Source organism: Hemicordylus capensis, chromosome 3, assembly GCF_027244095.1.
Source record: "Hemicordylus capensis ecotype Gifberg chromosome 3, rHemCap1.1.pri, whole genome shotgun sequence".
In the NCBI taxonomy this organism is placed as follows: domain Eukaryota; kingdom Metazoa; phylum Chordata; class Lepidosauria; order Squamata; family Cordylidae; genus Hemicordylus; species Hemicordylus capensis.
Window position 1 is genome coordinate 107,852,754 of NC_069659.1, and position 22,628 is coordinate 107,875,381.

The 22,628-nt window shown below is 42.7% G+C and overlaps 1 protein-coding gene across 4 annotated transcripts in view; it reads right to left on the bottom strand.

The window, feature by feature from the left end:
* The window catches only part of IL1RAPL1 (interleukin 1 receptor accessory protein like 1), a 1,164,933-nt gene that overhangs the window by 1,102,398 nt on the left and 39,907 nt on the right, over positions 1–22,628 (bottom strand). For 2 of the 4 annotated variants that reach the window (XM_053311513.1, XM_053311511.1), the window contains exon 2: positions 16,648–16,682. The exons of the other annotated variants lie outside the window; for them this stretch is intronic. The gene's annotated coding sequence lies outside the window, so the exon portion shown is untranslated. The remainder of the gene's footprint in view (positions 1–16,647; positions 16,683–22,628) is intronic. 4 annotated transcript variants of the gene reach the window in all.

Sequence of the window (22,628 nt, forward strand, 5' to 3'; positions counted from 1 at the left end):
CAGTATTTAATTATACCTGCTCATTTTATAGGAACACAAAGTGTTCTTATTTACACCCCTCAGTATTATCACATGAGATTATACATACAGGAAATGCTGGCTCACATCCAGACTAAGGTACTCAACAGTACTACTCTTGAGTACCCAGGAGTTATTCTAAAGGACTGCTTGATCTCAATAGGACTACTCAGGAGTAATTTAGTTTGGATGCTAGGCACTATGTTATCAGGAAGCATACATTTCAAAGAAGGTCTGAAATAAAGAAAAGTAGTGCCATAATGTTAAGCCACTCTGAGGTGAATTATGAAACTCTTGCACATAATGCTTTAGGGCACCCTTCTATACAACTAAAGTTACAAGCATTTAACAAAACAATTGGTGGTTAGTTTCATAAGAAACTTGTTCCATTGATTTTGCAATGGTATACAATTAAGAACATTATACATTACCCTGGCCAAAACTATATACTGCTTCTAGAAGAAATCAGCTGAACAATGCATTTGGTATTATCTTATGTAATATATACATTATATTTAATACTGTCTACTTGAAATGGCCACTCCTTTCACAAGTAGTAAGATTACAATTAACAGGATAAGTTAATCTTCTTCATTGATAAGAATAAACAGAGGGAAATAAAGAAACATTTACTACATGATGTGTGCTAATCAAACTGTCTCCAGCCACCTCATCCCTTTATAATCCAGAGGAATCCCTGGACTGCACTCTAACATAGCAAGAGGGAATGTTAGGGAGATTTTCAGTTTAGTAAGGAAATGTTCACTTGTAATTCACTTGTCAAGAACACAGGAGCAACAGCAGTTGTAGTTACCTAGAGCTGAGTCAAAACGTCTCATCTAATTTCCCTACCGTATTTTCCGAGTAAGGAGTTAGAGGCATTATTCTGGGGCTTTGGGGGAAGTGTGAAAGAGGTCAACCTTACTGCTAGTACTCCTGGGTCTCCCAAGTGCTATCAGATTCATATCCTTCTCCCACCCCCAAAGGCTTTCATATCCCATTCTGCCTAGGATAAGGCAGCAAGCATTGCCTTCACTCTGGCTTCAGAATGACATTATCTGAGGGTGTCATCATGTGGAATAATTCTGAAGCCAGTCAGAGTGACTGCATGGTTCCTGCCCTCACTCTTCAGAAGAAACATGGAAGAAAAGTAGCCACTATCCTCTGGGAGATCCAGAGGATCTTTTGCTGCCAGGACATTGAAACAGGTGGCAGCAAAAAGGGTAAGCCGTGGTGGTTTCAGGGAAACCTGTTCCCCAGCAGTGTCAAATTCTGAGCCATATTTGGTTAGTCTTAAGTTATACCACACTGAACTACTTTCATAGGTGAAATCAATTAGGATGAGCATTTTAAGAAGTTAGGCTTCCCCTCTCCCTGGGCAGCTCTTAGGTTATCTGACCAACCAAGCCATGGAATCTCTAATGAAAGACTTTTCAAAATAATTATCTTCATCATTAATATATGTATTAAGTATTTTCCTTATGCATTATGGAGTACAGTTCTACCTAGTCATTGACTGAGACCAAGCCTGTTGATATACCCAGGATTAATAATCTGCTTCAGGTTCAACAGGAACGAGAAGCTACCAGTACTGACCATAATGACAAGCAGAAAGAGGCCCCTGGATTTGACAATCCAAAAATAAATATTAGGAGGCAGGCCTTTTGCCTTGGTTTGAAGGAAAGGGCATTACTTCCTATTGCTCCTTCCAGTATCAGTTTCAGCTCCCAGGTATAGGAGTTCTAGCTCTTAGATCCTTGCTTTCCCGCCCCCTGTCATAGCCTGTCTCTTCTATAATTTTTCTTTTCCCCTGTGCTGTATAATCTCTCCTCCCTTCTGCCACTTCAGTCCCATTTCTTCTTGGCTCAAGATTATCTACTTGCTTATGACCTTGCTTCAGTTTCTGCCTCTGTTCTTTTCTCAAGACTACCATGTTGTTTTGACCATTTCCTCAACTTGTGTTGTCCCTTGATATAACACCTGCAGCTGCCCACAATTAAGCACAGTTGTTCTCACTTAAGCACAAGGCCTCCTAGAGCCTATGTAAAACGAACTAAAATGCAGTCGAGTCTGATTAAGGCTTTGTTGGTACTGATTGTTAAAACAATACTGTCACTTTAAAAAGGAGAGCCTAGTGGAACTCTGGAAAACCAAGAATAGTTTTAGAGTTGGCCTAGACAGAGAGCAACCAAATACAAATAGCACAATTGTAAAAGTATCTGCTGAGTTGTGAAGCAATAAAGCTTTGATTTCCCCCCATAATTTCCTGAGATTGTGGTATAGCATCTGCATCTGGTCTTGACAAAGCTACACGTAGTATTCTTTACTCAGACTTTAGAAGAATACATACATAATGGTACCACAGCCAGTATAGTGATGGTCTGGCATCAGGAGAATCTGCTTCTCACCTTTCCATTAACAACAAAAAGTCTTGGGGCAAAGGCAGAGGAAGTGTTTTTGTCTCCACTTCTACCTCAGAGACTTTGGATTGTGCTAGACCTCTGGCAGGCATCCTAAAGGTCTCCAGGCAGGAAAGCAACACTTCTATTACTTGTGTCTCACTGGATCAGAGTGAATTGCAATGGAAGAGAGGTGGTCTTGTGGTAGCAAGCATGATGTCCCCTTAGCTAAGCAGGGTCCACTCTGGTTGCATATGAATGGGAGACTAGAAGTGTGAGCACTGTAAAATATTTCCCGTAGGGGGTGTAGCAACTCTGGAAAGAGCATCTAGGTTCCAAGTTTCCTCTCTGGCTTCTCCAAGATAGGGCTGAAAAAGACTCCTGCCTGAAACCTTGGATAAGCCGCTGCCAGTCTGTGAAGACAATACTGAGCTAGATAGACCAATGGTCTGACTCAGTATATGGCAGGTTCCTATGTTCCTATGCAAAAGCCATTATGGTGGTTAAGATCAACTTCAGAATTTTGGCAGAGTGGAATGAAATCATGTCTACTTTCACGAAGGAGGAGTAATTTCACTCTGCAGGATGCAACCCAGCTGTTCTGCCTATCTATATTGCATCTATAGGCCAATATCTTCAACTTATCTCTATTACTAATTTAATCACAATAGAACAGACACAAAGGGTAAACGTAATTCCATAACAACTGTACGGATCACCACCAGATTAATCTCTTACTAAAACAGTTGCAGATCCATTGGGTTCAGTGGTGGTGCAAAAAGAAAGAAAATGATAGCTAACATGATTCAGTATACGAAGAGTTGGAGTTGGATATCACAGTATAGCCTTGGGCAAATAATTACCTCTCAGCCTCGCTTTACTATCTGTAGGATGGGAATAATGACCTCTCTCTCTGAACTGCAGCATAAGCAAACAAATGAGGACTGTAGACCACAGTGCAAATTAAAAGGAGTACAAGATATGCAGCACTAATAGAAGTAGTAGAAATTAAGTCCTTCAACTGAAGCATAGTAAACCTAATATTCATTATGCACAAGAAACTGGCTTACATTCAATTCACTGTGTTGCCTCTGCAGGACTTGTGGAAGTCAAATGCAAAAATAATGCTGACTCCAACATATGAGAAGACAAGGCTGAAAATAAACATGCAGACCAGATTTGGACAAACCTTTACAGGGCAGAAATAAATTTAATAACCTAATTCTGTTAGGCTATCCTCACACAGTAAGAAAGGGGGAGAGGGAATAATGAGGCCCTTCTCCCTCTGGCAGTAGTTGCAGTCATAACATAGCTTCTAGCAAGAAACTGAGCAGCCTAGGTAATTGGCATAGGGAGGTCTTCTAGAGCTCATCACTCTCAATAGAAACATCGAGGTGTGGCAAGGACATGCCAGCTGCTGACAGGGTTTCACAGGGAAGCAGCAATAGCTACCGCACAGTGGCCAATTCCTCCAGCAGCCCTGCAGGCATGATTATATTCTTTCCAGGCATAATGTCTCCCTGCTTCCTGGATTATGCACGTGCAGCAGCCTGCAGCTCCCCATAGCTTCAGAAAGCCTTAATTTAGCTCAATAAGCATTTGTCCAGAAATTTCATAAAAGGCTTTTTTTTTTTTTTTGGTCACTCCAGGCTGTGCAGATATTGTATTTCAGAAACAATCTAATTTTCATGGAAATACCAAAAACACAGAGAAACTGCATCACTCACAGGTATCCTAGAACAACACACAAAGGATGCAAAAACAAAGAAACAAAACCCAAACCCTCCTTAAAGTTAAGCTTTCAAAGGGACATAAGCTATTTATGCATTCAGTCTAGCAGCCAGAAGCAGAATCTGACTTGTAAAATAAGTTAAGATCATAAAGAGGCAGGCAAGAACATAATGGTGGCTTTGAAAAGACAATGCACAAGTGTCAGAATGCTGGCAATTAAAACAAAAATAAAAATAGAGTTACCCTGAATATTGCCTGAATGAAAAACTGAAGGTGAATTGGAGGGTTCCGCTCAAAAAACCTGCAAGGAGTTATAGGAAAGGTAAAAGAATATCATTAAGATTTGCTTGGTTTCCGTGTATATGTACTGTGTATGACACACTATTTGCCTCAGGAGCTATTCTCACAATTGGCTAGAATTGGGCTAGGGGAGCCTAGCCCGATTTTAGCAGAACGTGAGAACCACCAGGGCTCGCAGGTAAGACCGGTTGCCTCAAGGCTGGGTACCCACTTGTGAAGCCCTCCCCTTAGCCCAGGTTAGCAGAGCGAGCACAACGCTAACCGGGGTTTCTGGATTGTGTGTTGCCACGTGTGTTGCGCTGTGTGTTGCGCTGTGGCAACTCACCAGGAGACCCCCAACTAGGAGGCTAAAAAGTAGCCTTCCGGCTCAGGGGTCTCTCCAGCATGCTCTGCGTGCTCACACAGAGCATGCTGGAACTTCTGGGGGCTGCACAGCCCCCGAACTCCCAAGCTCCTGCCGGCTCCGTGACAGAGCCAGCAGTTGTGTGGGCAGCTGATCCAGCTGCCGAGGGTTTCCCCTCTGGTCATCTGTGGGGAGAGCGGGCTAAGCCCGCTTTCCCCTACAAACCCATTCTGGGTGAGTCTCACCGATTGTGAAACCCTCCTTAAAGTCAAGCTTTCAAAGGGACATAAGCTATTTATGCATTCAGTCTATTGTATCAAAATAGCAAAAAGCAAACATATGCCAAGGTCATGTGGTATGGTGGAAAAAGCCTTCAGAGAGCCCAACAAAGGACAAGAGCGGGGGAAACCAAGCAAAACTGGCTTCAAAACATTCTTCTATTGCCTGAAGTTGATTGCAGTGTCCATTCAACTTTGGGCATTCTATATGTTATGTTTATTTTTATTTATTTTTTTAAAAAGAAACCTGCTTAAATGGGGTGTATTCATTAAGCTGTTCCTGGTTTTGTATTTCAAAAGACTTACAAACACTCTAGGAATCAATGTGTAGCATGCAGGTAATTTCTCCGTATTTATTCAACTTATATGCTAAACATATACTGGGAGAAGCTGGAATGGAAAAAGATGAGCGTGGTTTTAAAGTTGGAGGAAGAAACATCAATAACCTGCACTACACTGATGACACCACTCTGATAGCTGAGAATGCTGATGATCTGCAAGCTCTAATGAAAGTCAAGGAGCACAGTGAAAAAATGGGACTACGACTAAACGTAAAGAAGATTAAGCTAATGACAACGGGTACAGCAACCAGCTTCAGAATTGATAATGAAGACATTGAAGTGGTGGATAGTTTCTGCCTTTTAGGATCGACTGTCAACAGTTAAGGATCCAGCAGTCAAGAAATATGCTGCAGACTAGCATTTGGTAAGATTGTAATGAAGTCCTTGGAAAGAATATTTAGATTCCATGGCATGTCTATTACCTACAAAGATTAGAATCATTCAGCCAACGGTTTTTCCCATGACGCTCTCACGAGCAGCTTCTCTGGACTTTGAAGAAGCAAGATAGAAAAAGTATTGATGCTTTTGAACTTTGTTGCTGGAGAAGACTTTTGAAGATACCATGGACAGCCAGGAAAACAAACAAATGGATCACAGAACAAATCAATCCAGAATTCCCACTTGAGGCACAGATGACCAGGCTCAAACTGTCATACTTTGGACACATTATGTGAAGACCCAGCTCCCTTGAGAAGTCCATAATGCTGGTAAAAGCTGAAGGAAAGAGAAGAAGAGGATGACCAGCAGCAAGGTGGATGGACTCAATTATGACAGCAATGAATGCACCACTGAGAGACCTTAAACGCCAAGCTGAAGACCTGGAGAGAATCTACCTATGTGGTTGCTGAGTCGACACCGACCTGACGGCACTCCATCAATCAATCAATCAATTCAGGTAATTAATTGTGTACTGTCCCCTTAAGTACAACCAAAGTCAGATAAGTAATCTGTAGTTCAAAAAGCTCCTTACTTTTTAATATGCATTAGTCCAAATGGCCAGGATATCTTCAGAGCATGGGTCTCCAGTGAAAAGATTACTGAAGCAAAAAGACAGATAGATTGTTTCTATTATTTGGGGCCTACTACAGCCCAAAGAGAAATACATTATACAGAGAAAGCTTTCCTACTAAAGAGACCAAGGCCCAATTGAAACAATTGATCAGAGGATAACAAAACTGCAGTTATTAATAAAGTAATATTACTTTACAGATAAGGATGATATGCTCAAGGATAAGAATCTTATGGGATCTAACTGAAACTCCAAACAATAAAATGGAGTATGTATTAAACTTTAGATTAGGATATCAAGATGCACAGACCTTATGAAACATCCAAAAAGCTTTCTAGGTCCCCAGGATGTGAGCATTATAAAATAAAGAGGGAAACGATGCAACAGACTAACATCCACAAACAGCACAGTAAACTGACAAAACCTTCCTGTGCAGAACAAATGTGCATGCAAGGCAAAGAGGAATCCACAGCACTAGTTAAGGTATCATGAAGTGGTGCGATGCAAACCCCACTTTGCAAGAGCATGCTGTACAAACAGTACACAGTGGAGAAATATTTTCAACTCAAACAAACCAGTGACTTGGATGCAACACTATTCTTGCGTGACAACCATTTTAGAATAGGTAAACCATTTCTCTCCAATGATATAGGATAAAGGAAACATCAATAAAGTTTGAGGCTGACATTGGACCACAGGTAAACTATATTCTTGACAGGGAATGCAAGAGAACAGGATATAAAATAACATCACTCATATCAGTAAGATATGGAGGTCACCTTCTCCAAAATAGTCTAATACAAACACGAAGAAAGCCACTCTCTGGATCTATGATTTGTATATTATACTGGCACTATTGTGCCAGTGTAGTTAAGCTGGAGGGCGTTTTCAGGATTCCATCATTATAGGCCTGCAACATTCTATTGCTTATATAAAATCAAAACAATTTTTCTGATCTGTCTAGCTATCAGCACATATTCACTAGGTGACAAGAGATACCTCTTCTGCAAATTTAGTGAAAATAGATTTGAAAATGACTTAGAGCAGTTTAAAGTTTTTCTTGTTTGAACAGAGGTTTAAAGAGTTGGCAACATTTTTTCAGGCTGAGGAAGTGCAATTTAAATGATTTTGTAATCTCTTTGCAGAGTTTCAGCCTTTAGACTGTATGCCAAAAAGTACCTTTTGTATATCCTCCTGGGACCCAATTGCTTGTTATTTTACAATTGATCCTCAAAGTTGGGTTTTAAGAGGCAGAAAAAGTGCATTTTCAGTGCTAACAGAATCTGTGAAGTAGTAAGTTTGCGGTTACAGTGCCCATTGTGCTGCCCACAATAAGCATGGCAGCTGACTCACTGCTCTGCCACTCCCGCTGCCCCGACCCTGCTGCCACCACTCATGCCTGCTGTCTGCCACTCACTGCTGTCTGCCACTCCATTCTGGCATGCACCCCTTACCCCTTTGGACATGTGCCTCACTCCAGTCCCTGGCATTGGTAAACCAGTGTTCCCTGTCAGCTGCACTGGCCTCTGCCCCCAGGGCTCAGATGGCCTCCATGTATGTGCGGACTCCGCACATGTACAGAGGCCATCTGAGCACAGGTAGCACAACAGGCAGCAGGGAATGCTACTCCATTCTGGCGTGTGCCCCCGTCCTGTTCTGTCATGTGCCTTGCCCCACCCCCCATCCTGGAAAGCAAGCATTCCCTGTTGGCTTCCCCGGCCTCTGTCAGCCTCTGTGCATGTGAAGACTCTGCACATGCGTGGAGGCCATCTGAGCCCTGGGGCCAGGGAAGCCAGCAGGAAATGCCAGCTTGCCGGGGCCAGGACAAGTGAGGGGTGTGTGTGTGTGCACACACACATATGTGCATGCCTGTGTATGTGCCTGTGTGTGCACTCAGGTCACCCACACATTGCCTTGATTTGAGATGTTAAAGGTCTGCCTGGATTCATCTCTCCACAGCCCAATGTCCAACTGAAAGTCCAAGGCAAAATGTGGGTGCATGGAGCCTCATTCCTAAAGCCATCATTATATATCAGACTGTACAGATTATAGGATACGGAAGTTCAGATAGGCAACTTCTTGCAATTTCCATTTTTTTTAAGAGTATGAGTGAAAATGTAAAGTATCTTAACTCTCATTTTAAACCAAAGGTGTTATAATCTGCTCTACCAGTATTAGGACTGAAGTCCCTATAGTCACTACCTAACAAAATTTCATGGCAGTAGAATCTACACAGGGTGAACATGAGATTTTGGTGGGGCCCTTGAGGTTTTGAGGCTGCCCTCTGTGCCTTCTAGCCTGGCAAGCTTATTGGACAGCAATGGCCAATGTTGCTGTTACCCGGTAAGTTCCCCACATTTGGTCAGGATTATTGGGTGGCAGTAGCGATGCTGGCTTGCTTTTCATGCCACCACCCACAGCAGCACCATTTTAGAATTCCCAGATGCCCTGACCCCTGTACATTGGGGGCACAGAGCATCTGTTCTAAAATTATGCCACAATGGCTGCTGCTACATGGACAAGATGGCTTTTGCCATAAAACAAAGAAACAAAAAACCAGGCTTCCTAAACAATCAAGGGTTTCTGGAAAGACAGAGGTGATTTATTACATAAGGTTCTGTGGTGTTCAAATGAGATGTGCCCAGATATGCTCTACAGGATTCATGGAATGGTCCCCTGAAAATTATGGGCAAAGGATGATACAATGTACTCATATAACCTGAATTTCCAGATTGAGGAAATGGTCCAAAACTGTGACAATGTTCCAAAGTCAGAACTGTAAAGAACCTATGGCACTAGAACTGATTGAGTTTAGCAGCAAGCAGTATATACCTACTTGTGGTCAATTCAAGGTGATTCAACTACCAAAAAACACACTTGCAAGCACTGTAAGAAATGACACCAAGTTGTACTTGCCAGGTGGAGCATGTGATGAGTTCATTGGAGCCAATGGGCTTCCATCTACAACTGGCAGAATCCTAAAGCTCTGCACAAGATTGCAGCTACAGTTACACAACCAACTGCTCACACAACCCCACAGGACAACTGGCTAATGATGGACCGAAGCAAATACAGTGAGGCTGTCCTCACGCACAGCCTAATCCAGGCTGCGAACTTGAACCAAGGCACCCAGAGCAGTTCCATGCACACCACTATGTTCTACAGCCAAGAGCAGAATAAACCATACCCTAGGTTCCTGAATATTAGGACACATCTGCTCATATATATAAATGAGAATCTCAAAATTGTCATATAAGCAAAAGAAAACACTTCTAGGACTAAAAGTCACAGATCAGACAGAGCTAGATATAAGGCAACAAAACAAAAAAATCCAGTTCAAGAGCCACATATAGTAGTTTTTAATAGATAGGCTGGGAACAATTATTATTACAAGAGCAATGTCAGCAACTTCCATCTGGAGTTGCACCAGCCATGATCCTTAGCCATCCTCCAGAGGGGGTTAGAAGAATGTTGACATTGGAGGTGGGGATGAAGGCATGCTTTCTGATTGGGGATTAGGCAGTAGGCAGATTCCGCACATCTAAAATGCATTTACTATGGACTATGGCTTGTTCAAGCTAGTGAATGAGATACAAAATAGATATTGTGTCCAACTTTTACTGTTGTGATGCTAAAGAAAGGAAAGTGAATATGATTTTCTGATGTGAAAAACATAGCAGTATGATCCCAATGAATGTCTACAAAGTCCCACTAATTTCAATGGGACTTACTCCCATGTAAGAGCACACAGGATTGCACTCTGTGTTTTGGAGAAAGCCTCCTAAGAGGTTAACTAGTCTCACTTTGAACAGAAACACCCTAATGGTTTTACTCATAATTTTAATTTCCACCCCCACTGATAAAACCCTCTCAACAAAGGGCCTCTCTGTGGAGTACAAGACAGGTCTTTCGTATATATATGTCAAAACTGTTCATGAGAATTGGGCCTTAGTGTTTTAAGGAATCATGAGGCATTTTTAAAAAAGTAATATATAAACTTACAAATTCTTCAAACCAGGAAAACCTGTGGTTGTAATTTGCAGTTATTTTGTATATAATACATGACAGGTTATGAAAAGGGCAAAAAAGGGGAGACAGCAAAGTTCCTTGATATGGATTGTGCTTAATGAAATATTTTAATGGAGAAATTCTATGTTGTTATTCTATATTCTTGAAGTATCCCACTTATTCTCATTGTTCTTATTCTTATTGATATTATTCAGAGATTTCTGCATTCATTTTTTAAAAAATCATGAGACGCTATTAAGCTATTGTGTCAGCACCCCACATGATCATATGTGCAGAGAGTTTTTCTTCCCCATTGGCAAAATGAGCAAGTATCAAAACACCTCATAAAGTCTCTGTCATAATCTTCAGAACAAGATTTTCAATAAGTATTAAAGGCAAAGAGACATACAAAATAATTGGACAATGAATCCCATTACTGTATTTACCCGAATCCTAGGGGTTTTTTTCTGTATTGTTTAATGTTAGAAATGGGGAGGGGGTGATCTTAAATTCAGGGTCCTCTTCCTTTTAGATAAATAGTATACCCTATATTTGAATCATATTATTTTAAGGGGGTCATCTTAAATGCAGAGTCATCTTCTATTTGGGTAAAATACAGTCACTGGAACATTAAAATGAATATTTTGCAGGTTTAACCATCACTATCCTGGCTGATAACTGGAAAATTATGGTGCTCTAGGTAACCATTCAGTCTAAACTCCTCAGGCCAAACTTCTAAGGGGAAAAAATGGCAGAAGAGAAATACATTGTCAGTTCATATTCGTTTATGCCTATCCACAGAGCATCCAAACAGCATTATCATTTATTTTTGTTTCAGTGGAAGTGGGAATAAATTCCTTAGCAGCATAGACTCTCTTTACTCACACTGAGCACTTTAAGAAGAGGGAAGTTAAGTAAGTGCTTTGTTTTTCCTTTTTAAAAAATCCTCTCTTTGTGGACGATGGACTACTTTTGTTGAGGCCTGATCAGGAAGTTCTTTCCAAATTATAGTCATATAGGAATGACAATTACTTGCAGGAAGCAATGCTAACAAGAACTCATAAAGGTTCTGTTGCATGTATGTAAATAGCTACTTGCCTGGTCACCTAAGTAAAAAATTGTTCCCACATGACTAAGGGGAAAAACCCCTTAATTTAGTTTCTGAGGCATTATATGTGCAAGGCTATCTTGGTGCTACGTCAGAATAAAACTCTCTTATTGACTCAGAGCAGTTGGTTGCTCTTCTTTAGAGGTGAACTGAAAGCCCCTTTCCATTCTGGGGGACAATTTGGCTCCCTCCACCAAATTTTCAAGTGGAAAAAATGGGGGGAACAATCTCTGCTGCTTTTTAGGAGAAAAGGCTGAGAAATTCTGATAACTTTCTCAGCCATTCCCCACCCCACCCAGAAGACCTATTGGAATGACAATATGGGCTGGTACAAATTATGGCCCATCATCTGTGGAGAAAAAGGAAGAGGGGAAAGGGGATCTCTGTTCCACCATCAGAATACTAACGGTATTATGCAGCTTTGACCACAGTTTAAACAATCCAAACTGGCTCTCTGTCTTGACCAGAGCTGATCCAAATTCTGAGGTAAAAAAAATGGGGGTGTCATTCAGGGGGTGCACATACAAACTTCTTAGTTACATTCTTACAAGTTTTTAATTACTACGACGAATAATGATAATATTTATATACTACTCTTCAACCAAAGTTCTAAAAGAGGGAAGTATACATTTGAATTTTGAGTTGCAAATTCAAGCTAGGAGTTTTCACTCTATTATTAGTTACTTGCTTCAAAGATAAAATGTTTGGTTTCAAAAATAGAGTTATTTCAAACAAATAAGTTTGTTTTTTTCCTCTTCCATAAGAAAATAGGTGACTGGAGAGCCTAGCTGAATGTGATTTCATATGATATTGTATAATTGCCAAGTTCTATTTATACCTCTGTTCGAAACACATTAGCAGTTCTACTCCACAGAAAAGAAAATGCATGTGCAAAAGAAAGCTATTGGCTCACCGGAGATTAAAATGCTGTTTTCAATGCAGCATTTACACCAGTGATGACTCAATCCACTTTTAAAATGAAATACAGTGGCCAAGATCCAAAGACCTGGGAAACTAATTTGGTGTGCCTACATAACCATGTTCTCCCTAACAGCAAATCGCCTGTGATGAGTAACAACCTATTTCCAATACTGATGGGGGTTTGAAATGCAGTTTAAGATATCCTGTGGAGGTTGGCTGTTCAAACGCAAAGTTTCCACTGGGCGCAAGGAAGCCTTTGGGCAAGCTTAAAATAGCTTTTTAGAATCCAGCCTGTAACTACAAGAGCTGATATGGTTGTAAGTAGCAATGTTGCTGAAGTATGTAATTCCCTAGTTCAGAATACAAATTTTAGCAGTCCTTAATGTTTGGATGCATTGCCAGTAGAATTTTCTTGAGCAATGACCTTCAATTTCTCAACCATATTGCATTCTTGTTTTGTTAAAAAGGGTTGATGATGTCAAAAATGATTTTTCCTTTGACCCTGAAACCCACAACTATGCTCTACATGCTGTGTCTGTATTACAAGGTGCTAAAAGCCAATCATTCCCCCCACCCCAACACAGTCTATGGTCTATCTATGGAATAAGAAAAGGCAAGGGATAATGCATCCTGTAAATTAAAACAACAACAAATATTTTGGAGAAGATGGTACGAAGTACAAAAGACCAAAAAAAAAAAATCATCTAATGGGTCTATCTAGACAGCGGTTCCAACATGAACACAAATTGCAACAAGAGATTCTACGAGGTGTTTACACAACGTTTAAACACGTTGCATAATTTCTTAGTGCCATCTGCTGTCCATCTGCTGACAATCCATTAAAAATGCCTGGTTTTACAATACTATTTTTATTCTGACTTGAAAAGGGGCAGGTTTTTCATTTATTGTCTGGAGATGGAGAGAAAATACTGAGAAATGATGAATTGTGTTTAATATCATGTAAATGCCCCATAACATCTTCCATTGTAATCTGTGTTGATGTTGAAATAAATGCCATGTAGATAGATCCAAATAAGAATCCATAGCTAAAGAACAGAAAGAGTCACAATATTGTGCTGTGGGACACTGACCAATGTGCCATGCTGATCTGCCCTCTGTCTACTCCAAAATCAGAGGGTTTAAATTCCCTGCTTTTGGTGCCAACTTGCTCTCTTATACATGGAGGCTGTGTCCTTACTGGTGCATTATGGGGCAAATCAGTTCCAGGAGGGAAAAAAATAAAGTTTATATAATAATAAAGAGGAGCAAGGAAGTGAAAATAAGTTTAAAATGTTTTGTGGCTGCAAAAGAAATAGGTTTGTCTGGGAGGGCAGTGTGCCCCCCCCTTTTTAAAAATTTAAGTGTTTTTCAGCATGAAAAAGGTTAAGTGATAGCTAAGAAATATGAGACTCAACTAACATCAGACACTGGCTGACATCCTGACTAAATTACTCAGCGTAAATCCTATTGAAATTAAGTAGTCCTTTAGAGTAACTCTTGGGTTATACTATTGCGTAACTTAGGCCACATGCACATGTAATATGCACAACCGGAGGTTGATGAACCCACGGTTTAAGTTTCAAACCATAAACCACATCACAAACCACAGTGAAGGAGAGGGGAGCTCCTCTCGCTTCCTGGTCAGCCGAGGCCAATCCCAGCAATCTCTGTGGCACTTACATCACCAGACTGTGGGGAAAGCATCAGCATGTCACCAGAGCAGCTGTAATTGGCTACGATCAAGAAGGGGATGTTGCAAATGTGATCATGCCTTTTTGGAATGGTTTAACCGCCCTCATCAGGGAAGGGCATTTAAATCCCTTTAAATCTCATGCTATGCCATTGCAGTGTTCTTCTAACATTACACCACTTGCCTCTTAAAAGCACCATAACAAGTATAAAGTGGGTGGGGGGCTTAGGGGGCACTATTTTCCTGTTACTCAGGGAAGGGAAGGGAAAGGAAGGGAAGGGAATGGAAGGGAAGATGTTGACTTCCTAGGAGAGAATATATATATAAGAGGGAAGGCAAAAGATCCGGTGGGAGGGGGGAGTCTGTCCCACCATGACTTGGATGCTCTTGCAAGGGCTCACCCCTACAAAGCAGTCCATGCCAACCAAACCACTCCTGCCCCCAGGGGCATAACGAGGCTGGAGTGGGCCCAGAGACAAAATTTTAAAATGGGCCCCTCGCTGATACCCACACACTCACTTCACATTTGACTTGCCTTTGGGGGCCCCCTCGAGGCGTGGGGGCCCCCAGGAAGCCGCCTCCCCTTGCCTAATGGTAGTTACGCCCCCGCCTGCCCCGCGGGCTAGCACTCATATGAGAGGGCCGGTCTACTGGGGAGGACCATAGTGTCAAACACCCTCAGACTTTCATCGTACTGCATGCTGATGAGTTGATCTAATCTAACAAAGGGTTAGATGTAATCTAACAAAGTGTGGGGACCCACTTGCGTTGGGTCCCACTCTCTCTGGTTCATGATAGCACTTTTGCACCGAAAACCTCTCATCCCCTGGGAAACCTTGCATGGACCCCAAGGAGATTGTGACAGTCCATGTGTCAGAGCCTAGCCACATGTGTGGACTGGGGGAACACCAGGTGTGGTTATGGTGCCCCCATACAAAATCCCTAGATTAGGGCCAGTGTTGCACTGCCTGCAGATCTGCCGCCATGGGGAATTGTGGGAGAGGGGAGCCCCAATTTACAGCAACCTCGGGAAAGAGGGGTTGCCATTTCAGTGCACTAGTAAGGATGCACATTTCCACATGGGTGGAGAGGCTGGCAGGAGGCATGGTTTGACAGCTACTTGGTGGCAGTCACTAAGACAAGGAGAGCAGTTTTGGGGGTACTATGCTGGCTTTGCTGTATATAGCAATCTGGTTTGATATAGAGCTACCATGGCTTGACATTCTCATGAGAGAGTGGTCCATCGGAGAAGGGGTTGATTTGTCATCATGCATTATTAGTGATTCTGCCTGACACCCCAAGTCTTCACACAGTTCTTCTCATGAGTTGTGAGGGGGCTGTCCCCATAGCCTTACACTCACATGAGTGAGCAGTCCACTTGGGATCAGCATCCCTCACCATCACACATGAAGAATCTCTCTTCTAAGTGATGGCAATGCTGATCCTGCTGCCCGGCGCTTCTCTTGAGTAAGCCTGGGGACCGTACAGGTACCTCCAACTTTTTTGTGCAAAAAATAGACATTGGCCATTCAAGAATCCCTGGTTGGGGCTATATTTTAAGCCTGACCCCGGGTACCCTCCCAACCATATGTTTCTATCCCAGTGCTCTAATGGCATGCCCTGCTTATGTTGCCGCTTGGAGTGTTTGTGAACATATAGCATTGTTGCTTTATTCTCGGGGAGTGAAGCATTAGTGTCTGTCCTGTCATCCTGTCCCCTTTCCCTCCTGGTTGCAAAGAGGGGGGGAGCAAGGGACAGAGTGGGAAGGGGGGGATGACTTTCTGTGACTTTGCCACTTGACAGGCTGACAAGCTTGGGATGTGACAGGGTGCCGGGCAACTGTATTGGTGCATCAGAGACAATAGGGGTGAGGCTAGTGCTCAGAGAGATGGCTGGCAAGAAGTGCTGCAGATGTAGAATGGGTGTGATCCTGTGTGGGTCTGCGCCACTGCCTCTATGACTGCAGTTTCAAAAATTGCTTGGAATTGTAGTTATGGCACCTTCTGTGTTCAGACGTAATGCTTCGGCGGCCAATCCAAAGGTTTCATCAGCGAACCTTACTTCTAGGGATGTGCCTGAACCTGTTCGGCACCTCTTTAGGGAAGTGCCAAATCGGTTAGGGAGCCAGCATTCAAGCTGGTTCATTGGGGTGGGAGTCAGTTCCTTTTAAAAGCAGGTATGCAGGACTTTACCTGCTCCTCTACTGCCCCACCACTTTTCCTGGTGTGGTGCTCGCTCTTCAAAAGGACATGTGCTGACACCCACCCGCCCGCCCACAGCTGCAAAAGCAACTTGTGCACATCCCCACTTATCACAAACCAAAGATCCAAATTGGAGTTTGGTGAGGCGAACTGCAGGTTACTTTTGCAGCTAAACTGCGGTTGCATGCATTCGGATGTAATGGAGTTCCAATCTCTTCCCCGTGTAACTCCAGTTTCACATTACATACAAATTCGGCTTCAGTCTGGATGTCAGCCACTGCTGTTAAAGACTTGGATTACCTGACTTGTACAGAGACAGGATTTCTTCTGTATTCCTGGAAAAAGAAATACTTCACTAAGCAACAGAATAATAAAGTTGAAGCCAATGAAGTATCATGATTCATCATTACAGTGGTATAGCTCACACTGCTATAATTCATGAGCTATTGCATAGCTCCCTTGACCCTTTCAGCAGTTAAGCAGTAAATCCCTATTGAAAATAACTGTAAACCTGTGCTCTAGGCAAAAACCTGTTGTATGACAGTTTAGTACAGTATCCTCAATGTTTGGGTAGAGCTATTCAGATATTCACTAACCTTGGACAGTGAACACAAGGAAGGGGAACCAGAGAGCAATGGCTAGCAAAGTCTTGTTACTGACATGTCCAACTAACCACATCCTCTACAATCCCTTAGTTCTCTGCAGATAAACATTGTCATACTACCAGCTTCAAGGCAGAACCTTGACTGAAATAGTAGTGTCAAGGGGAAGGCGCAAACTACAAACTCAGTGGGCAGCGGTTATAAGTGATTCCACACTTTCCCTCTGGTCCTCACACTAACAAACACTTAACATGAAGAGAAGGGCTTGTGGCTAGAGGGACATTTAGTTTAGGGAATGGTCAGTCACTTTAAGTGGCACAGCAGCATTTTAGTCAAATGCTTGACTAACAAGCAAAAGGTTGCTGGTTCATATCCCCGCTGGTACTATATCAGGCAGCAGCAATATAGGAGGATGCTGAAAGGCATAATCTCATACTGCATGGGAGGGGGCAATGGTAAACCCCTCCTGTATTCTACCAAAGAAACCACAGGGCTCTGTGGGCACCAGGAGTCAAAATCAACTTGATGGCACACTTTACCTTTACCATCCAGTATATTCCCATCCCCACTATTAGGGGTTGTGCACAAACCGCAGCTTCAGCACCACAGTTTGAGTACCTGCACAGCGCCAGCACGCACATGATGCCCACACATGCATAGATAATTGGGCCAAGTACTGCCGCAGCAGGCAGCTGCATGGGGCAGCACAGAGCACATAAGGAACTGCTCTCCTCTTTCTTAAAGCTCCTGCTCCCCTCTCCATGCGAACCGATGCTCAAACTGTGGTTCATGCACATCCCTAACCCACACCATGTATTCAGGCTTAAAGGCTTGTAAATGCACTCCGGCTTGTAAATTTTCAGGTTGTTGTTGACTACATTATTCCATTAGCAAGTGCTAGAACTGCAACAACCTGCAAACACACACTTGGAGGTTGTGCGCATGAGCAATGGCCGCCACTCCCTAGGGCTGCTGGGAAGGCAAGAGCTTGCCTGCCTTTCCTGGCAGATGGGTGGAGGCCTTCTGTGACTCCGCCGCACCACGCACCCACACACGTGGCGGCACAGCAAAGGCTGAATCCGGAAGCAGGAGGACTTTCCCCCTTCCTGCAGCCTAGGTTTTGCCATGCCACGAGCACAGCTGCTGCTCAGAGTAGAGCAGCCACCACACTCCGCGTGGTCACTGCCTCCCCCCCCCCCGCCCCCACACCGGCTCACTGCTGGAAATGGCGGCGTGCTGAGGGGAAAGCCTTTCAACCTGGCAGTGATTGTTTTTATGATTGCCTGCCAAGGTTAAACAAACCTCAGGTTTGTTTAGTTTAACCTTGGCTAAAGGCCAGGGCTAAACGTTGGGTTGTGCAGGAGGGCAACGCCAGGGTCAGGCTCTACCCAGTGCTGCACATAAGCAGCCCAACCCAGATTGGTTTGCCCTAGCCCGGGTTAAGCTGCTTGTGTGCAGAGGCTTTTTGTTTCTTAAATGGATGGTTCTGTGGCTCATTTTGGCATGTAGTCAGGAAGTAGTCAGGAAAGACCACCATGCCTGGATAATGTTTGCTGTCATTTTTGTTCTATAGCAATAGCAATAGCACTTACATTTATATACCGCTCTATAGCCGGAGCTCTCTAAGCGGTTTACAATGAGTCAATAACTGGACTGTCATTTTTAACCATTTTGAGTGGTATTCTAGGATTGCCCCAAACTGCAAATTGACACAAAAACAGAGAAAGACTGCACATCCCACAGTTCAGGGAAGCTCAGTTGGCAGGCCTACAGGAGAGGACCTTTTCTGGAATTGCACCCAATATGTGAATTTCCCCCTGCTATGAGAAATTTGTTTTGCTTTGTTGGTATTCCAGAGTCATTTAATGATGTTTTGATTTCAATACTCCTTTAGATCTGCACTGAGGTTATGCAGCTTTGTTCTCGGGATTTTTTGTATTCATCATCATTTTGGGAATGATTTTATGTAGTGATCTACCACTTTGGAATGTGTTTTGTTGCTAATCTGAATGTTTATTATTGTTTTTATGTTTGCTCTGCATTGGAGTAGGAAAATAGGATATAATTTTTTCTATAAATAGTATTTTAAAATAAGATAGCACAAGATTTGGATAATTTATCTATGCACTACTATGGAGCCATCCATTTTACTATATGTTTTTAATATGTAGCAGTTAGTTGTTAACATCTGGAATGTAGGATTTGAGCTGGAGTGTAAGATTTGATTTGCATATGGGAAACCACTGTAACTATATCAATGCATGCTGTTTTATATCATCATGACTAAGTTTATATTTAGGAACTTTCCTTTTTTTTGTAACCAGTTGGCAAAAATATTTCATATCCTTTATCATAGAGTTGGCCCACCTAGGCCTTACCAGCTCTTTGAGGGCCATGGCAGCACTACCATATCCTTTCCAATTACTGAATCATCTTCATGGCTAAAAAAATGCTGCCCTTTGTAGGACAATGGGATTAAACTATCAATTGTTGCTTCTGCTTGTCTGAATATCAGGAGAGTCTGATCTTATAACACCTGGTCTATGCTGCCTGCCAACAGCTCTGCAACATCTCAAGCCAAGGTATGGAGATCTTTTAAAAATAAACTCAAGAAGTCAGGGTTTGATCTTGAAACTTTCTGCATGCAAAGCACATATTCTGCCACTGAGCTACAGTCCCTCTGAATCACATGTATTGGTATGAAAACATTCTGTATAATAGCCTAGTAGTTAAAACTGGTAAGCACTAGAAATTGCCATAGGAGCAAATGGTTACAAGGTCAGCTCCAGGGGGACAAGGGGGAAATCACTGCACCAGACAAGTAGTGTCCCCCCATCTACACCCCATTTCTGTTTCAAAAAGCTAACGTGGGACACAGCTGGCCCACTCATGAATGCAATTTGTCCCATCTGTGCCAACCCCTAATTTCTTTCTGGTGCCATCATTTAATGGTTACCAGTTTTCCCAATATAATCTCGATTATTTATTATTTATTTGATTAAACTTGATTATTTATTTACTTAATCTACATATTGCCTGACTCCAAAGGCTCCAGGTGGTTCACAAAAACAAATAAAACCAGCTATTAAAACAGGAATTAACACATTTGAAACATTCAGAAATTACAGCAATTAAAAATTTAAAGAGCAATTTAGAGTTTAAAACATTCAAAGATTACTAAAAGCCTGGATTAAAAACAATGTTTCTAAAGGGCTCTTTTGTAGGTTGCTAAGAATGTTAAACCACAAATGTCTATAGGGAGCACATTCCACAGCCTAGGAGCGACTACAGAGAAGACGAGCTCGCGGTATATGGAGACGACCTCTCTCGATGATCTTAATGTGCAGTGGGGATCACGCAGAAAGAGCCGCTCTCCCAGATACCCCAGTCCGGAGCCATTTAGGGCATTAAAGGTAATTAACAGCACGTTGTACTTTTCCCAGAAGCTGATTGTCAGCCAATACAATTTCTTTAAATCAGGCATAATATGGTCTCTCCAAGACACCCCATAGACCAATCTAGCCACTGCAATTTGAACCAACTGAAGTTTCTGAACTACATGCAAAGATAGCCCCATGTAGAGCGCATTGCAGTAGTCAAACCTAGAGGTTACCAGAGAGTGCACCACAGTTCTGAGATCATTATCTTCAAGGAATGGACACAGCTGTTGTATCAACTGAAGTTGATAGAAAGTGCTCCTGCAATAAATTATGAAATTGCAGTTATAAATTCCTTGAAGTGTCCAGAACCATAATACAGGTGGCCCTCATTACCCATAGTCCCAACACCTGTGGTTTCGCATATCTGCAGGGATATGGTCACAGGGACCTAGTTTCTTTATTCTCAGGGCAAAAAATCAGGCTATTTTTGCCTATCCATGGTTCTTGAGTGGCCAGAAATGACTTCTGACATAATTTCCTGCTGCCATGTTGTAGTCCTGAGCCATTTTGTGGTTCTTTGCTGCAACCCCCCCACCCCCCCCAAACCCAAAAACCTCTCAAAAAGGAACAAAAATTGGAGGATTTGGAAGTTTTGGAGGCATTGTTAGATAGCTGGAGAGCAAGGTGTTGTGCTTATTTCTTCTCCCCCCTGTTTTTTCTTGTTATTTTCAGCACACTTCAGTGTGTTTAGCAACCTAACCCCAAAATTCACCAGTTCAGTTTTCTTTCTTAGCAGTTTCATTAACCAGAAAATTTGGTGGAAACGTAACCCCCATGAATAAGAGGGCCACCTGTATTCACTGGAGCCATGTTGGGATGCTATTTTATCTGGTTGCTTGTGTGGCCCTGTAGAATCTGGAGAAGGGTGCGGCATCCCTCCTGTGGGGCTTTTCCCTTCAGGGGTGGCAGGGATGAGAAGGGTCTAGACTGATCAGATCCCAGTGGGGTTGAGAGGGCAAGGCAGGAAGGACTGCAAGAAACAGCTACAGGGAGACAGCTAGGTTGGGTGGGGCAGGAAACAGGAAGCAAGGTGAGGAAGGGGGCGGAGCTGGAATTAGGCTTTAAGCCCTGTCAGCTCTGCACTAGGGTATTTAAAGATAAGGCATCTGATGATGAAGGGCTGCTTGTGTGTATGGGAGCCAGGAGTTCTCTAGGAGAGGGAATCGGCTAAATGCAGCAAGCCTGGAGCTGGTCTCAGGTGACAAACTAACTTCCTCTCCTGGCTGTTCCTGAGGCTGACCTTTTTTGTGTGCTTATCCAGTTATTCTGGAGTTTAATAAGGGCTAGGAGTCCACCTTGTCCCCTGGGAGTATGACAAGCCATATCTGTGGATAACTGACATAGATATTTCCAAACAACAACATAAATGCAATTCTCCCCATATGGAAGATGGCACAATGTGTTTTCCTTTAAGTGTTTCCAGGATAGAGAACACATAAGAGGTATGTCCTACAGGGCATATCAGTCCAAGGTCTCAGCCTGAGAGCCTTTCTAAAGGAGACATGAAGCAGAGACACACAGCAATTGATCTTATGCCTACTGAGGTCAATTGAAGGATGCTCTCTGACTTCAATAGCCCTTAAAAAGGGACCAGAATGAATGATTCATAGCCATTACTCTTCAAAAGGGATTTCTTGCCAGTGCAGACTTCTGCTCTGCTAGTCTTGGTTACTGAAGATGTCCTCTGTGTGTATACAGAAAGATATCATTACTTCCTTATTGCTGAATAGCAAGAGGATCCAAAAAAATTAAATGTAGTCACTGCAGTGTGAATAAAACATTTTATTTTTATGCCTTCCTTTCCAATTTCCCACCAGTCTATTCACACTCTATAAAATGTACCACCCCCTGAAATCATTTCATCCGAACAGTCCTCTGAACCAAGATGCAGAGACTGTATATCCGTGTGTCTGCTTGCCCTTCACACAAAGGAGTGTGACATACTCAGCCTTTTGTTAAAGAGAGTAAGACATTGGGAAAGCCTGCAAGGTTGTCTTCTTCCTGATTTCTGTGTGATGAAAGAGTAGTGGAATGTCTCCCCAAGTGTGATGAGTAAAAGTGACAGTGCTACTCCACTGAGTGCACACAATGGCAAGGGTCTAGTGCCTGCTCATGCATGTGGCTGCCATTATTAGCTATAGCAGAGAACTTCCGTGACACTGTACTTTTCTCTAACGTTGCTGACAATGGGAGAGCTGTGCTTGCTTATTAAGACTGAATCGCTGGATCATGTCCAATA